The sequence below is a fragment of the Manis javanica genome, chromosome 1, assembly GCF_040802235.1.
Source record: "Manis javanica isolate MJ-LG chromosome 1, MJ_LKY, whole genome shotgun sequence".
In the NCBI taxonomy this organism is placed as follows: domain Eukaryota; kingdom Metazoa; phylum Chordata; class Mammalia; order Pholidota; family Manidae; genus Manis; species Manis javanica.
In genome coordinates, this window is record NC_133156.1 from 107,124,756 (window position 1) to 107,140,719 (window position 15,964).

A 15,964-nucleotide genomic window follows, 5' to 3' on the forward strand; every position below is an offset into this window, starting at 1 on the left:
AACTGCATTACAACATTGTTGGACAGGTCAAAGGAGACCATATATGTAAAGCACATAGCACATTATTTGGCTCATATATGAGGCTTGTTTAGTGTATTCAAGAAAAAATTTGCATTCAAACATTAGTCAGACATCTGGGAGTGAGTGTCCTCACACTAGGGAGAATCATGAGTGAATACCTTGCAATGTTATCCTCCCAGGGTTGTTTATTAATTTTTTTCTATTCCTCTGGTGGGATTCAATTCCTATTAATGGACTGATACATGAACATTTTACTTCTGTTTCGGTTGGTTCCATCACGTTGAGTGATGAGAATTATTTATCTAGTCAATGGAAATAAGCCATAAGTGTGTTTCCACTTTGCCACCTCACCACCCCATCACTTTGACAGAGTGCTGAAAGCTTCCTCTGAAATGATTTCCTTGGTTTTAGGTAGATTAATAGATACCGGAAACACACTTCCATTTCAAGTTCAGAGGAAATTTTCCCTGCTTTGATCCTTTTTTGATTTCATAGATTTAGACAGCTTCTAGGCCAGCCTTTCATGGCACAGATAAAGAGGCTAGGACCATGTCAAGCACAGCTTAATTACCTTTACATCTGTTGTCAGAAACAATACATTGAACTCAGTAAGTCGTGAAACCTGGTGGTCTGTCTCAGAAACAAAAAACCCCAAAATACAAAAAGCCATATTTCAATCCACCTTTCATGAAATAGGCATTAAGGAATAATTTAAAGAGGAGTCTTCAAGTAGACAGTGCCTATTAGTTTAATAGAAATAGTACCATCTGCCAGTGATGGATGTCAACAACTTTAAAATTGGAGGGATCCTGACAGATGGTAGAACAACTTCAACTGCTCTGCTCCTATTTTAGAAAATAAAGTGCAGGACTTATTTGATCAATAAAGAAGAAATCGAGTGTTCCCCCACTTGATACTTTTCCCCAAAGTTATTTTTCAGCTGGTGTCAGTTGTAGACATTGTACTAATTAAATTTCTGCTCCAGCACAATTACCAGATACCATCATCTTTTGGTGGGCTCTCAGGAACAGCAGACACTCTAAAGATTCTGTGTTTGATCCATTGGGGTGGTAGGTAGAAAAAATGCACAGTGGTTACTGCTTAATGTATTTATATTTGAATGGTACTTGATATTTCTCAGTGAAAATAACAATAATAAGTTCTGACATAGATAAATGAGAGAGGTTGAATTATTTTAAGAGAGACCATTGCATAAGACCAGAAGGCAAATAGACACTTCTAGATCCATTTTCTTTTGAGCTTCTATGTTTTAATAAATAAAAACCAGAGAAAGTGCTGAAGCTTAATACATACAGAGAGGTTTTAAAAGCATCTTACTTAGGGTTCCTCCTATCACTTGGTACACTTTGTAAAAGCCAGATAATATTACCCTATAGTAGTAGTAATAAGAATAAATAGCTACTTGGTGTATCACTTTATAGTTCTCCTAGGGATATTGTGTCACCACTGCACCATCTTTAACTCGTTTTTTCTGAACTATTTCAGTTCAGTTTATGGAAGTCACACATGCATGCAACCTGAAGTGATGTGCAACTTTTTCCTATTGAAGCCTTTCCTTGGTAGGAGAGCAGCAGCCTCTGATAATGGTTTCCCAGACAGCTCTTCAGCAGCCTGAATGAGCAGAAGGAAATAAAGTTGAAGAATTAGGTGAGACCAATGACTTCAAGTGGAGAAATTGAAAGGAATTCAGCAGACTGATAAGCTAAATCTGGGCAGCAATGGAAGTCTGCAGGCTGTTTTGATTTTTAGTAGGAGTGACTGGTGACCTTGAAGAACGCTGAAGAGTGATCTGTTGCAACTGATCCCAGTGAACCCTCTCTCATTTGTTTAAGTCCCAGTGTCTCTCAAAGCTGAATTCAGGCTCTGTTGAAAACTAAAAAAAATCCTAATCCTGATACAACAGAAAGGGGGATGCACTGAAGATAGGTGTACCATTATGGTGAGGGATAGTAATAGTAGGGAAAGGCAACCACGGAGTGCCGTGTTCTGTGGAGAAATTTATTCCCTAGTAGCTTCTTAAAGTTTTCGGTAAGTCTTGTGCACCATAATGACTTCATGAGAATAAAGGGATTCTTGGTCTAATTCCATGTGCTATGGAGGCAGATAGCTTGGCTTCCATCCCAATTTTTCCACTGAGTAAACATGAATAAACTATTTAACCGCTCAAAGCCTCAGTTTCCTTATCTGTAAGAGGAGGATAGTAAGATAACATTATTTGATGAGCTAATCCCTTTCAAAGTGCTTAGGACAGTGTTGTTGTCATTTTGTAAAAACTTGATATGTTTACTATTATAAGAGCTGCTTTGGTGATGACTGTGCTATGCAAATAAATAGCAAGAATCAGTATAGCCACTAAGGTTTTAGCATCTATCACATTTTTAGGGAGTGAGCTAAAATTTTTACATGTATTGTTATTAGCCTTCTCCAGAACTCATGGCAGAAAACAGCAAAAGCAGTGCTGAGGATCTAAGTTCTGGGAGAGTGAATCTTCAGGAATTAGCTAAAATGGATGCAATTAATATCTAATGAAATGAGGAAAACATGCCCATTTTAGAATGACGTAGGATCTTCTAAAAGGAAAACTGTTAGAGATGCAATTCTTCCTGCTGGAGACTGATAATGGAATAGGAATATTCAACGAGGCACAGTTTTATCTTGCAGTTTCAAAAAACAACAGCATTTTTTAAAAATGTAAAATATCAGATTAAGGAATTTTAGATCAGAGAAAAGCCAACTCTATAAATCATAGATTTGTCAGCATATCTTGGATTTCTGAAGAATTGCTCGACCAAATGATGAAACTGTCAGTAATAATCAATTTCTCAAGTGCCTAGGTGTTCAGAGAGCACCAGTGAAGACATGCCGCTCAGCTTGACCTCCCCTGGTCAGCACAGCATATTTAAGCACCCAGTCAGAGGTTTCCGGTGCATATAGCAGGCAGCTGAGAGCCTGAACAAGAGTTAAGAGCCTTTCACAGGTACTGACCAATTTTTAAATGTTGTTATGAGGCAAGAAAGAAAAATACTGCAGGATTTGGCCAAATAGACCATTAATTGTAGGTGTATTACAGGTAATGGATTCCATATTTTATAATGCAAACATTACTAGGAGATGTGCCCATTTTCTTACCTTATTGACAATTCATTATAAATACTGTAATATAGTAGTAAGAACAGACAGAACTAACAAAATGGGAAAGTTCATAGGAAAAGTTGAAACCTTCAGGGAAGGCAAGATTGGGTTGAATTTATCTGCAGGGTCTGGGAGGAGGGAAAATACTATATAAGGCATTTCGTATCTAGAAACTCTAACAAGATAATAGGAGGTGGGGGGAAAAATGGAGTTTTGAGTCACCAAAGATAAATTTATTAAAACGTATATTTTTTGATTGCTTGTTCTCATTAGTAATGTGGATTTTCCCCTATATATTCAAGGCTATTTCTATGCTCTTAATTATTATAGATTTCATTATGTAAGTCTGCTGATTTCTTATAAGATCCTCTCCAAAATATTTTGAAGTTTTGCTGCTATTTTAATGGAGATATCTTTATTGGATTCCTTCTTTTTTATACATGCATGATGATTTTTAAAAAATCACACAAATCAAAGAAAAATGCATTATTCTTAGAATTATGCTGTTAATAATATATTGGTTTACTAGAATGTATGTTGTAAAACAAAAAGAAAAAAAACAACTTTACAGAATGAAAAACAATAGCCTTTTCCCTCACATGCTTGGAGCCCAGACCCAGTGTTACATCTGTTCCCTTTTAAATCTTTGGGTTCTTAGTATTGTGGACTTATCAGCATAACTTTAAGTAATAGGCTTTTAGCTTTGTTTCTTGGTTTATGAACATGAGATACTATACATTGTGTCCTGATTTAAGGATGATGTAATTCTGCAGCCTATTTCATGTCGTTTCTTAAGAGCTGTGTTCTGCCCTGGTGAACACCTGCTGATTATAGGATGTGACTGTGGTGGTACAGTATGTCTTACTGGAATATTCTGAGAACCTGTCCTCTACATGTGGCAGTTTCATTTCTTCTTTACATATAAATTATATAGCTGGTCCTATATATTATAATTTCTAATGTGTGGGGCCCAGTGTAAAATGAAAATACAGGACCCCTTGTTCATGAATTGTGAACAATGCTAACAACAAGGCAATAGAGCATTAAACCAAGTGTAGGCCCTGCTAAGCATGGGCTCCTCTCTTAAGCTTTTAACCCCAGAGTAATTTTCACTATGTTAGACTTTTCTCATATATAGTGTGGATGATTATCTTAACATTTAGGAATGGACTAACTAATCATTAGATAACTTAATAAAGGTTTTGAAGCCTTAATAAAAGCTTGAAGGGCAGGAAATGGCCTCACTTTTGTCATCTTACTGAAAACCACTCCGCTCATTGTTTCCTTGTTCTCTGCCTCCTTTTCTGTCCTCCTCTCTCTCTCCCACATATCTAACATAATAAGGAATGGAAGCATGAGCTCATGTGTTTGTGTACTTATGGAAGCATTGGTTTATATTTTCTGTTTTGTTTTTAAAGGAGTTGAGTCAATAAAATAATAAACTTTGTGTAGCACTGCACAGGAAGGGGTTTGACATCTATTACTCACCTTTGCTTTCGTCACCTTAAGTAATTCAGAAAAAAACAATATTTCATGAGAAATAATGGTGTCTTTGTAAAAGTTAAGTGGGACTTTTTACCAGGATGGAGCTAGAAGTTCAGATGGCTTGGATGATTTTTTGTTTAAATCGATACTTCTTGTTTTAGTAACAACTTGGTGTAGGGTCAGACTGAGGCATAGGGATTTGACGTCTAGAATTCCTGAGGATTTGTTAAGCTGGGAGCAAATCTCTTGGGAGTCATACCACCAGTCAGTCACTGTTTCCATTTGCCCTAGGGTCTCCTCTAAGCTGCAGCTCCTATCGCCACCTGTTCCAAGCAAGGGATTTGGAGAGAACTCAGCCCTTTCTGTGGTATACCACTTTCCTGGGGGATTGTACCTAGTTAGCAGACACGGGATGTTTCAAGGGGTATAGATGGAGGGTCAGGCTCATAACTCTTCCTAAGATCCCACCCAAAAGGTATGGGGAAAAAAAAGACTAATGTGTATATAGTGACTGAGTTTTAATAAGACCATTTAATATGGGGTATTTTATTTGTGTGATTTAAGACCCTAGCACTAATCATTTCAGAAAAGTAGGCTAATGTAATTGTTTTGTATTTCCATTGATGTGATATAAATGAGAATTTCAAATGTTTATTCTCTGAGATTGCATTACTATAAAGTTTAAGTCAAGGGTAGGGGGGAGCAGAGAAGAGACTCTTCTTTATTTTTAAAGAGCGGATATATGGGTCTCACTACTCCCTCCTTCAAACCCTGAATGGTCCCAGGTGACAGGTACACCTGGAAGAGCAGGAATTCATGACTTCTCTGTTTCCTGCTGTAGCATCATCCTCTAGAGTACTCTTGCTTTATTTAATATCCTCATTCAACACATGAAGATACTACTACTTGTCTTGCATGGATCAAATGGTGGAATACATATATGAAAGTTTAATAAGCCATAATCTATGTAATAAATATGATAGTATTTTGATGCATGTAACTAAATATAATATTGATAATAACATACAGATATATCTTAATGGGAAGATAAGTGTCAAAATATTTTTGATTCTTTGTCAACTTTGGCCTGGGACCACCAGTACCCATTTATCTGCCAGGTTGCCCTAAATGCTGAAAATGCTAGATGCATCACTGTTCACACATTTATAACTGCCATTACTGTTGTCTTCCCAATGTGAAACAGAATCATACTGTGTAAGCTTCATTTTTCCTGGCTAAATTACTTATACTCTCAGTAGTCACTGCAAAACACATTGTTTCCTTTTTCAAACTTTCCATTTTAGGGGAGTTTCTCTTGAATTGCAAAACAGTATATCTGTGGTGCATAAATAGCAAAGGCATTATAAAAATAGCCCACAGGTCAGAAGTTACACAGAAATAAAAGAGTTTAAATATGATCTAGACATTGACTTAGAAACCGCTACACAAATTGCAAATGTAACTGTGGCTTAGCAGCCTGGATTTCAATTTGTCATTCATATCTGCGGAACACATGCTACTCAGAAATAAAAGAAGGCTGCCTAACTCAAGTTCAGTTTTAAACTTTCTTTGAAAATTTCAAAAATGGCAATTATTTGAAGTAACAGGGTTAAAATATTTGCAGCCAAATGCTTCATGGCAATTCCTATGGTCCTTTACAATACAGTCTAAATGTTCCTTATTGTTAACACTGAGTCATGCAACTCTACATTTCCTCTAATCCAGTCTGTTGTATTTAGACATGCAATGTGTAAGATTTTCACTCCCTAGAACAAGGTCATGAGTGTCCTTGCAGAAAAAAGTTCACAGAAGATTGAGAAAATAAAAATGTAATTACTCTTCAAAAATTGATGAGTGATTGTGAACAGGCTTGTGATGATACAAGATGTAAAAAATACAGTTCATGCTGAGTTTTCTAGACCTCTGGAAACAGATCAGGGCTGTTCTGAATATAAGGTAGCTGTCATCTGTCTCCTTGCTGCAGTCAGTGGCTTCTCTTCAGGCAGGGAGGGTTTATCTTCAATTTCCTAGTTCATGGATTCTCCTTGGATGGGTAACAGGGTGACGTATCTGTTGTGGAAAGATAACAGGACATATATGTTCTTCCAAGGCACACTGGGGGGAGTGTGTGCACAAGCCGTTAGTGGTGTCAAGTTGAAACCAATGGTTAATGTGGGCATATACACATGCAGTAAAAGCAGATGGAATAACCTAAGTAGTTTGGGCAGGTGTATCACCTGGCTAGCTACTATTTTATATGGAAAAAAAAAATTAGACTCTTGTCAGCTTTCTCATTTAGTATTTTTTAATTCCCCTTTTTCTATCTTTCTCATTTAATAGGCCCAGCATTAAGTTTAAACTATGGGTTGCTGGGGTTCAGATCTTTAAGTAATGAACTTGTGAGACTGAGCAGCACAAAGTATTTACCTAGGAACAAAGTGTCCTCCAGTGGAGGGGTGATCTGCGGGTAAAATGAGTAAGGAAACTACTCTGGGCCTAATAAGAAAGACATGCTTGCCTGCGTGCGTTTGCTCATGCCTGTGTGCGTGCATGCGTGCGTGCGTGCGTGCGTGCGTGTGTGTGTGTGTGTGTGTGGCTATTGAGAAGAGAGCAGTATTTGTTTCTGAACTCCCTGTGGAGTTACATCCGGGTCCTGAGGAAGTGAGGAAAGGACGGTGCCATGAGTAAATACCGAAAGGACTATTGTCATTAGATCCTCTGGAAGACACTTGAGGCATTTATAGCAGTTTTGCACCCATGTTCCCAGGTTTAACACCAAAGCTGGAGAAGAAACCCTCCATTTTACGTGGAATACAGGTTGGATTTGGCCCCTTGAAAATGTCAGCACCCTGGTTTGCCACCAAGATGGCCTCATGGTACCAGCAGCAGCCAAAGCCTGGGGTAGCAGTAGCCAGAGGCTGGTCTCCGATGGGAGCTCGCAGTAAGGAGGGTATCCAGCATGTGCAGATGGCACCTAAGGGGCCTGCAGCAAGAGAGAGTCGACGAGGTGGCACGGGCAGCGCCGCCATGGGCGGGCCTTCCGGTGGTGGTGCGAGGGGTCGTGGGTTCTCCCGGAAGCACTAGGGGGTGCTTGGAGGTGGCCGACCAGCAGTGGGTGGCGCCCACACAGGCAGGGTGTATTTCTGTTAGTGTCATAGCATTTACAACCTGCAGACTTGGAGAGCCCTGAGGAAGCACAGGCTATCCCTACCCTGCCAGGCAGTAAACTACCTTCTCAGGATAGTAGTGCAGTGCCTCTCCTGTGGTAACTGCACTTGTGTGAATTGCATGTGCATGGCTGAAGCTGTTAGTGGGAGTTATTTGTCCTAAGGAAGAGTATTGCCCTGTATGTTTTGTTCCCACACCATTTATCCTGTTTTCTCTCACCAATTTCTGTGACTGTGTCTGAAGAGCAATACAAAATGACCCTATACACCCATTATTTGAAACTAAACTTTATCACAATTACCAATCTATCTCTCTTCCAAACACAAATTAATATTAAAATTTTCTCAAAATGTAACTGATGAGGCTTGCTTTCTGTTGAATTATTCTTAACCCACTGATAGGACCTTTGAGTCATGTGTGGTAAAAATATAGACAAAAAGATACTTTTAATCTATATTTTGGGACATTGAGGAGATACCCACCCCCAAGGACTTAGGTATAAGGAAACAAGACTGCCTTTGGGACATTAAACTAGTAAAGCCTAGCCATTCTGTGGTCAGCCATCAATGAGAATCAGCCAAGAGCTTATCTGTAATGATGCATCTTTATACCTGACTCTAGTTAGAATGATTAGGAAATTTCTCAGGGATCCAGGGCTACAATAGGAATATGGTTTAATAACCAATGACCTGACCAATTGGATTACACCCTGTTTAGGGAAAAACAGTAAACAGTTTAATAGTTTACTGAATGCTAAACCAGCATTGGATTTACAAGTATTATCTCATTTAATTCTCCCAGCAGCCCTAATAAGTAAGCATTATTATACCTATTGAAGAAACAGAGGCTCAGAAAAAATTTTGCATCTCCCCCAATTTTTCTAAGTGACAAATATCAAATTTTTGTTCAAGTCTATCTGCTTTCAAAGAACAATTATTACCAAGTAGTAAAACTGCGAGTATCAGAAACCCCTAAATAAGATTTCTGAGCCAGTTCATTGCAATTCAGTTGACCTTAGCGCAGAAAGGGTGTGGGAGATTAAGGAATTTTTGCCTTTTCAAAGTTCAGACATTCTGCTGCTCAAACTTGGGAACCACTAACCTTTAGGCAGAAAAAAATAAGACCTGCCCAGTGAAGCACTGATCAGGTGAGTAATGCCCTGTCTCCCAGCAGGAGGTCTTTCTAATAGATGGGACCATTTATGGAGATGTAAAACCTATGACACCCTGCTACTGCTAAATTCTTGCTCTTCAGTGTATTCCCCTCGATCTGGTCCTGGTTCACCAAACTTCATGAAAATGTGGCTTCCCATGTAGCTTGTTTTCCAGGAAAAAAACATACTGAACTTGCCCATCCAGACATTTCAGTCCTTTCATTGAATTTTAATACAGTGATTTCTGTGAATGCAGTTATTGCGAATCCCCAACAGTCACACAATCTGTGCCAAAAGATCAGCCTGCAAGTTTGAGGGGTGGCCCCTGAACCTCAGTGCATCTAAAAAAGCAAATGCCACCCTGGATGTGGTCTGGGAACAGCCTTCTCCTGATGATGTACACCCCTGCTCTCTGAGGTCATAGACAGGCTTTCCACTTATCCCTGCAACTAAGTGGGGGAGAAAGGTCATCCACCCCACTGTCAACAAATGAAAATAAACACATATTTGCAAATTGGTAAACAGGAAACTGGGTAGCTGTTTAGACAGCCTTCCCCCAAATATTGCCAAGTGTAATTGTGTAAGTCACTGCTTATGAAAATGCACTGTTAATCTGAGATATCCCCAGGGCATTCTGACAGGAGTCCTGACTGTGGAGACACAGGGTTACACACAAGTTCTTAGTTAATTATCACAGATGGTCGATTATACAGAGTATGTATATTTTGCTGTTTTAACTCCAAAAGGGCAATATTATTTTCTCTATCACTAAGGTATTGGGCATAGGGTAGCTCGTCAAAGCCTCATACATTAAAAAAAAGATTACATTCATGAGGTAAGAATATTTGCCCTGACAGTAAGAGGTGAAGTCCTATCAAAGCTGAGTTTTGTGGAAATTTTAGCAATATTAAATTGTAGTTGAAACAGCAAAAGGGTAATTATTAGAAATTGTGATTATGAGTAGTAGTTATTAGAGTGATGACGTGAACTTTATTATTACTTGTCTTTGGTGAAATCATGTTTTGGTGTCAGCAACAAAAATAAGAAAATCTCAAAACCATGATAAGTATTCTCTAGTGTGGGAAACCATTAGATCCGACAAGGCAAATGGTTGAAGAGTAAAAAAGAAATTAACTACATAATATTTTCAATAGGAGGCTTCAACTGTAGGAGAGAGAAGCTATTTCTCTTCTTGATGCACCTGCTCAGAAGTCTCCTGGGTAGCCATGCATAGCTAAAGGCCAAGCTTTGGCCCATGATTTTTCCTTGAATTCTTCTCCTTTAGCTCCTTTTAGGAGTGAAAACTCTTAATTGGATACCTGGTGGGGATGAAGGAGCAGGGCTGGAAGAGAGTGGGAAGCTGAGCCCTGACGACCTTCATCAGGAACTTGGGTGAATATGAAACAACAAATCACCTGATATTTTTCTGTTTGAATGATGATTTTTGGGGATTGGAAGCATTTTTAACTGTGTATCTACTTCATGCTTAATTGTTTAAAGGTAAATCCCTGTAGATTTATAGATATTTAAAAATATAGTTCCAGAAAGGAGAAGCTAGGATCCACATTATTTACATAGTGATAAGATGATAGCATAACTAAACTCACATTATATGACTGGTAATTGCTCTTGGTACTGGGTGGTGGGAGGGGTCCTCATATTATTAGACTAAAGCTTTTAACTCCTAGTTTTCTCAATCAATTATATGCTTTCAGTATCACAAAGTCCAAGAGGCATGACATGAAAAAAGAGTTGTCAAATTAATGGCTGAAAGAACCAAGTTGAACCTGTCATCTATTTTTGTGAATAAAGCTTTATTGGAGCCCAGCCATACCTGTTTGTTCAATATTCTCTCTGCCTCTACTTTTGTGCTACAGTGACAGTGTTTACCTAGTTGTGACAGTGTTTACATAGTTGTGACACAGCCTCAGGTGTTTACCGTTTGTTCCTTTACAGAAAACATTTGTCAATTCCTTGTATAAAGCAATGTTTAAAAAAAAAACACCTGAGGTCTGAAAATTCCTTTTCTACAAAATTCCACACATTCTTTCTGATCCCATTATCATAAAACTATAAACAGGACAGCAAAAAATTATTTTGCTGTCCTGAAACTAGGGGGTTCAAAAAATGCCTAGGTTCCTTAGTATATGAAAGAAACAATTTTAAATTTGTAATGACCAGTTCGGTTCTTTTAATTTGTTTATTTCATGGTAATTTATAAGGTTGAAGTATTTAAAATGTGTCACACTAGTTTTAAAAGCCACATTTTGAACTCTCAGCTTTACATCCAGTGTCTATTATTCCCAAGAAAGTGTTGAGAAAATTCAAACAAGAATATTCAGGGGATAAAGAAGAAACTGGTTAGGAATTGTTCAGCTGAGGTATCTGTACTTCCATGTTCATTGTGCATTATTCACAATAGCCAAGATATGGAAACAACCTAAGTGGCTATCAATGGGTGAATGGATAAAGGAAATGTGATATGTGATATATATCCATTATATATATATATATATATATATAGTGGAATATTATTCAGCCTTAAAAAAGAAGGAAGTTCAGTCATTTGCAACAACTGGATGAACCTGGAGGGTGTTATGCTAAGTGAAATAAGCCAGACAAAGAAACAAATACTGCATGGTATTGCTTATCTGTAGAATCTTAAAAAAAAAAAAAAAGTCAACTGAGAAATAGTAGGAAAGTGCAAGTGGTTGCCAAGGGTTTGGGGTGGGAGAAATAGGGAGAAGTTGGTTAAAGGGTGCACACACAAAGATGTTAAGACGGATAAGGTCTGAGGATCTAATGTACAGCATAGAGACTATAGTTTATAGCACTATATTGTATAACTGGAATTGCTAAGAGAACTTAAATGATCTAAAAAATAAGTAAATAAATATGTGAGGTGATGTGTTAACTTGATGGAGGGAATCCTTTCACAGTGTTTACGTCTATCAAATCACATGTTGCATACTTTAAATATCTTACAATTTTATTGTCAATTATACCTCAAAGCTGATGGAAAAGAGATTGTTCAACTGGTATCACAGAAATAAGACTCAAATTCTTATTCCATGAATACAAGTACTTTATCTTCAGAAGGATTTAAAAAAAACAGATCTTTTTCCTGATTAATTTGGACCTTTCTGTTCCGGATTTAAACTTTAAATGACACCACTGAAATAATAAGAGGAAGGATCATTTTAATAACTTTCAGAGTTTCATTAATTAAACAAAGGTAATTCAAGTATTGACAAAGAAGGGCCCTGGGCCAGGCATTTGAGCTATAACATTACAGCAGAGACAGTCCCCTGTGAAAAGTGAATACACACCTGCCCTGTCTGAATGGGGTATGGCCAGGTATCAGCCATGGTTTTCAGAGGGAAGGCCTGGTGACACATTTTCCCAGTTGCGAGCTGAGACATCTACCACCCAGAATGATTTTTAAGAGGATCTATGAGTTAATATTTACTAACTGCTTGAATATCCTTAGATTAAAACAGGGCACATCAGAAAGAAGTGGCCGTGCTGGAATTTGGAGGCCATTCAAAAATCCAGCCCAGCGAGTCTAATGGTTTGTTTTCAACATTTATTTAACCTCCTTCTGCTATCAAGAAACCTGAGAGCATTCTGAGGAAGTTTATACTGAAGGAAATGGGGAAAATGTACATTGTTTTTGAGTTGTTTTTTTAAGGTTTCTGGATGGCAAAGAGTGTGTGTTTTGTAATTATGAAAGTTTGCCCAGCTTGTAGAGATGTTGTAGGTTTAAGTCTTTGAGCCAACCAAGATTGGGTATCATGGTTTGCCTCCTTAGAAAAGAAAATATTGTTAGAGTCCTTAAAATAATCTTATAAGTCTGTCCTTGAAATAGCTATAAATGAACTTGGCCTCTGTTCAACGCAGGCCAGTGAAGAGAACATGCCAGGGGGAAGTGTTTTTGTCCACCCTGGAATGGCCAGCTGTCACTACGTGCCAACCAGTGGGGGGCACAGAATTGCCGGATCTGTGGGAATAAGCAAACAGTTCTGTTTTCTCCACAGAATCTCATTTCCCTGTGCTTCATATTGACAATTGTGAGCTATATTTACAAAGGGGTTTGTATGCAAAAGAAGCATCCACTAGAGTTAATGGCAAATATTTACCCGAGCATGTCTCAGGAACCTCCCCACCCAGCTTGCTTTTTATAGAACCAGGTGATAACGCATTTCAAAGTGCTGGTTTGAAAGGCAAGTGTTTACTGGCATTAAAGTGTTCTTTAATTAGTATTTATCTCAGAGCCAGGGTGATATAAGTTGCTAATTATGCTGATACAAGAACAGATTGAAATATTCTTGTATGGAAGGGAGAAAGGGGGCAATAAGCATGCCTTTTGCATTTGGAATATGTGTGTTTAAATAAACTGGACTGGACTCTAAATTAGCTTGGATCCAGTCTGGCCTTTAGATAACCTGCATCTGAAATAGCCTTTCTAGCCATTAAGGAGACTGTGCTAGTTTTGGTCTTGAACCCTTAGAATTTAAGTTGTATACTGAATAGTTAATTCAATCTATCAGTGCCTCATAAAAGTTACTTTTTATCTTTTGCTATGTATCTTTTGCTAAAGTGGGAACTTTATATATCTATCTGCCAGGAGCTGACTATCTAAGTTTTAAAATAAGTAATTCTTAAATTTTAATTAATATCTTATTTCCACCTAAATTCTAAGAAAATATTTCATTAGAAATCAACTTCCTATATTAAATGATTTAAAATATGCTTTTAATGGGGCCTGGTCCAATTAGCTATATATTCAAATATTCAAATATTTATAAGGATGACTATTTATGATACAGTTTGTCCATTTTTCTCATGGCCAATAATCATAGTTTTGTTTGCATACCATTTGTTATGTGCTAGTTAAGTACTTACCATTTAATCCTCAAGCAACCTTATGATATAGATACTATTAATATACCTAATATTAATCATGGACTCTGAAGGGGACACTAAGGCACAGATTGTTGAGTGATTTGCCTGGGCTCAAGTAGCTAGTAAGTGGCACAGCTGAGAAAGGAACTCAGAGTGTCTAGGTCCAGAGTCTGTGCTCTTGGCCACTACATTATCCTGCCAGTCAAATAGTCGAACGTATTTACGTACCAGAATAAAGCAGTGCCCCATAAAATCTCTCTTTTCCAGCTCTGTTAAACACTTCTTATTTATCCGTACTTTGATAACATTGTGATAGGTGTTCTTTATGGTGTACCCAAAGAAAAATCTTGAATTCCATTTGAATCTGTAACAGATTGCATAGTATTTTCTGTGATACTCACATTTGAAAGGGCAATCAATAGAGAATAAATAGAATCAACTTATTAAAATATTTTATAAAGTATGACTCTCTACCCCTTTCAGCATGCCAGATCATGCTGATGTGAGTACCTGATAGCTGGGATGCTAGCTTTTAGAAGATTACTTTTAACCTCACAGGAAACATATCAGAGTTGGTGACTCAACTGATGGGGAATTTTGCCAGCTTCAGTAACACTGTGTTTATTTTCAAAACCATTTAGTTTAATTGTTACCATATTTGTGGAGTCTTCACATAAAAGCAAGAATACCTTTTCTACTTGTTTTTAATTTTATGTCAAGGACTCTTTGTTTTTTAACTCTTAGCAATTTGGGTAACTAAGACCTGTAACATGTTAGTTTATGATTTTGATGTACTTAAAGGATTTTTGTCTGTCATGTTTGCACTTTCTTTTCCACCAACTTCAGAACAGAATATATGTTCTAAAACAAAATTCACCCAGCAAATTTGTATGTTGTGGGAATAAAGCCATTATTTAACAAGAAGAAGAAAGCATCCATGTTATTTGGTTATTTCTATTTGTAGTATATTTCAGCTGTAAGATTTACTTACAAAACACTAGAGGGTCAAGTCTGTACACAAAATGAGGTATGTATTAGCCACACAACACCATAGTAAGTAGTGGTGTTATCTGATTTGATATCTTCAATAATATGTTGGTGGCAGATTCAAATATTCTAAGAAAGGCAGTGAAATGCTGTAGAGGCTATACAAAAGGACTATATTTCTTGATTACCATTAATAGTGGTATTTTCTAAGTTTAAGATAAACATCTAATCTACATCATAGATTCATGTGCATTAATCTTGGGCTATAAACTCATGTTTGTAAGACCTATAATTTCCTTTTTTTCAACAATTAACCTCAATTGAATTTCTGATAGCTATAATCCTACTTGGCTGGAAGGATATTTTTGGCCAAATGTGCTTTCATAGATTTCCTCACCTTTATTCCTACTCTCCTATCACCCTGGGCACATCAGATGACCATTTCACATTAGGGGTCTTCTCAGATCCAGTGGTGCCGACAGGGAGACGAGGGGGAGACCAGGTAGCCCCTCACCTCAACCTTCTTATACTTCCTCCATGATCCCAAGGAGATGAATCACCTTTTAATTTGGGAATAGTGATGCTATCCTCTTCTCTTTGGACCAAGAGATTCTGTCTCCAACCCCTGTTTCGCAATCCTTTTTATTTTATTACAATATTGGCAAAATTGTACAAGTATCCATAAAGACTTGAGCTTTTGAAAGAAAGTGAAAGCCATTTCCAGTTTGAACTGCACGTGGTGAAGGTGAGGGAAAGGCTAGGGATGGAAAGGAGAAAATCTAAGAAGATCACCATGGGACTATATTTCAAAATATTGTCCTGTTCTATATGCTAATAGGCTATGGGTTGTGGGAGTTAAAAGCATAGACTCTGAAGTTAGATTGCCTGGTTTGACTCCGAATTCTACCACTTACTAACTGAGTCACCTTGAGTAAATTACTGAATCGCTCTTTGCCTCAGTGTCTTCACTTGTACCATTAATACCCAGCTCATAAAATTGTTGTGATCTTTATAGGTGAGTTAACAGACTTAAAGCACTGAGAACAGTGCTTGGCACAAAAGTGCTGTACTACCATTAACTGCCATTATTAT

At 37.7% G+C, this 15,964-nt stretch overlaps 2 long non-coding RNA genes across 2 annotated transcripts in view; one reads left to right on the forward strand and one right to left on the reverse strand.

Moving 5' to 3' along the window:
* The window catches only part of LOC118973130 (uncharacterized), a 96,524-nt gene that overhangs the window by 13,461 nt on the left and 67,099 nt on the right, over window positions 1–15,964 (forward strand). The gene's annotated exons all lie outside the window — the stretch shown is intronic.
* The window catches only part of LOC108383524 (uncharacterized), a 242,378-nt gene continuing 232,682 nt past the window's right edge, over window positions 6,269–15,964 (reverse strand). Inside the window, exon 7 of the long non-coding RNA XR_012130020.1 lies at window positions 6,269–6,729. This is a non-coding gene — a long non-coding RNA (uncharacterized lncRNA). The remainder of the gene's footprint in view (window positions 6,730–15,964) is intronic.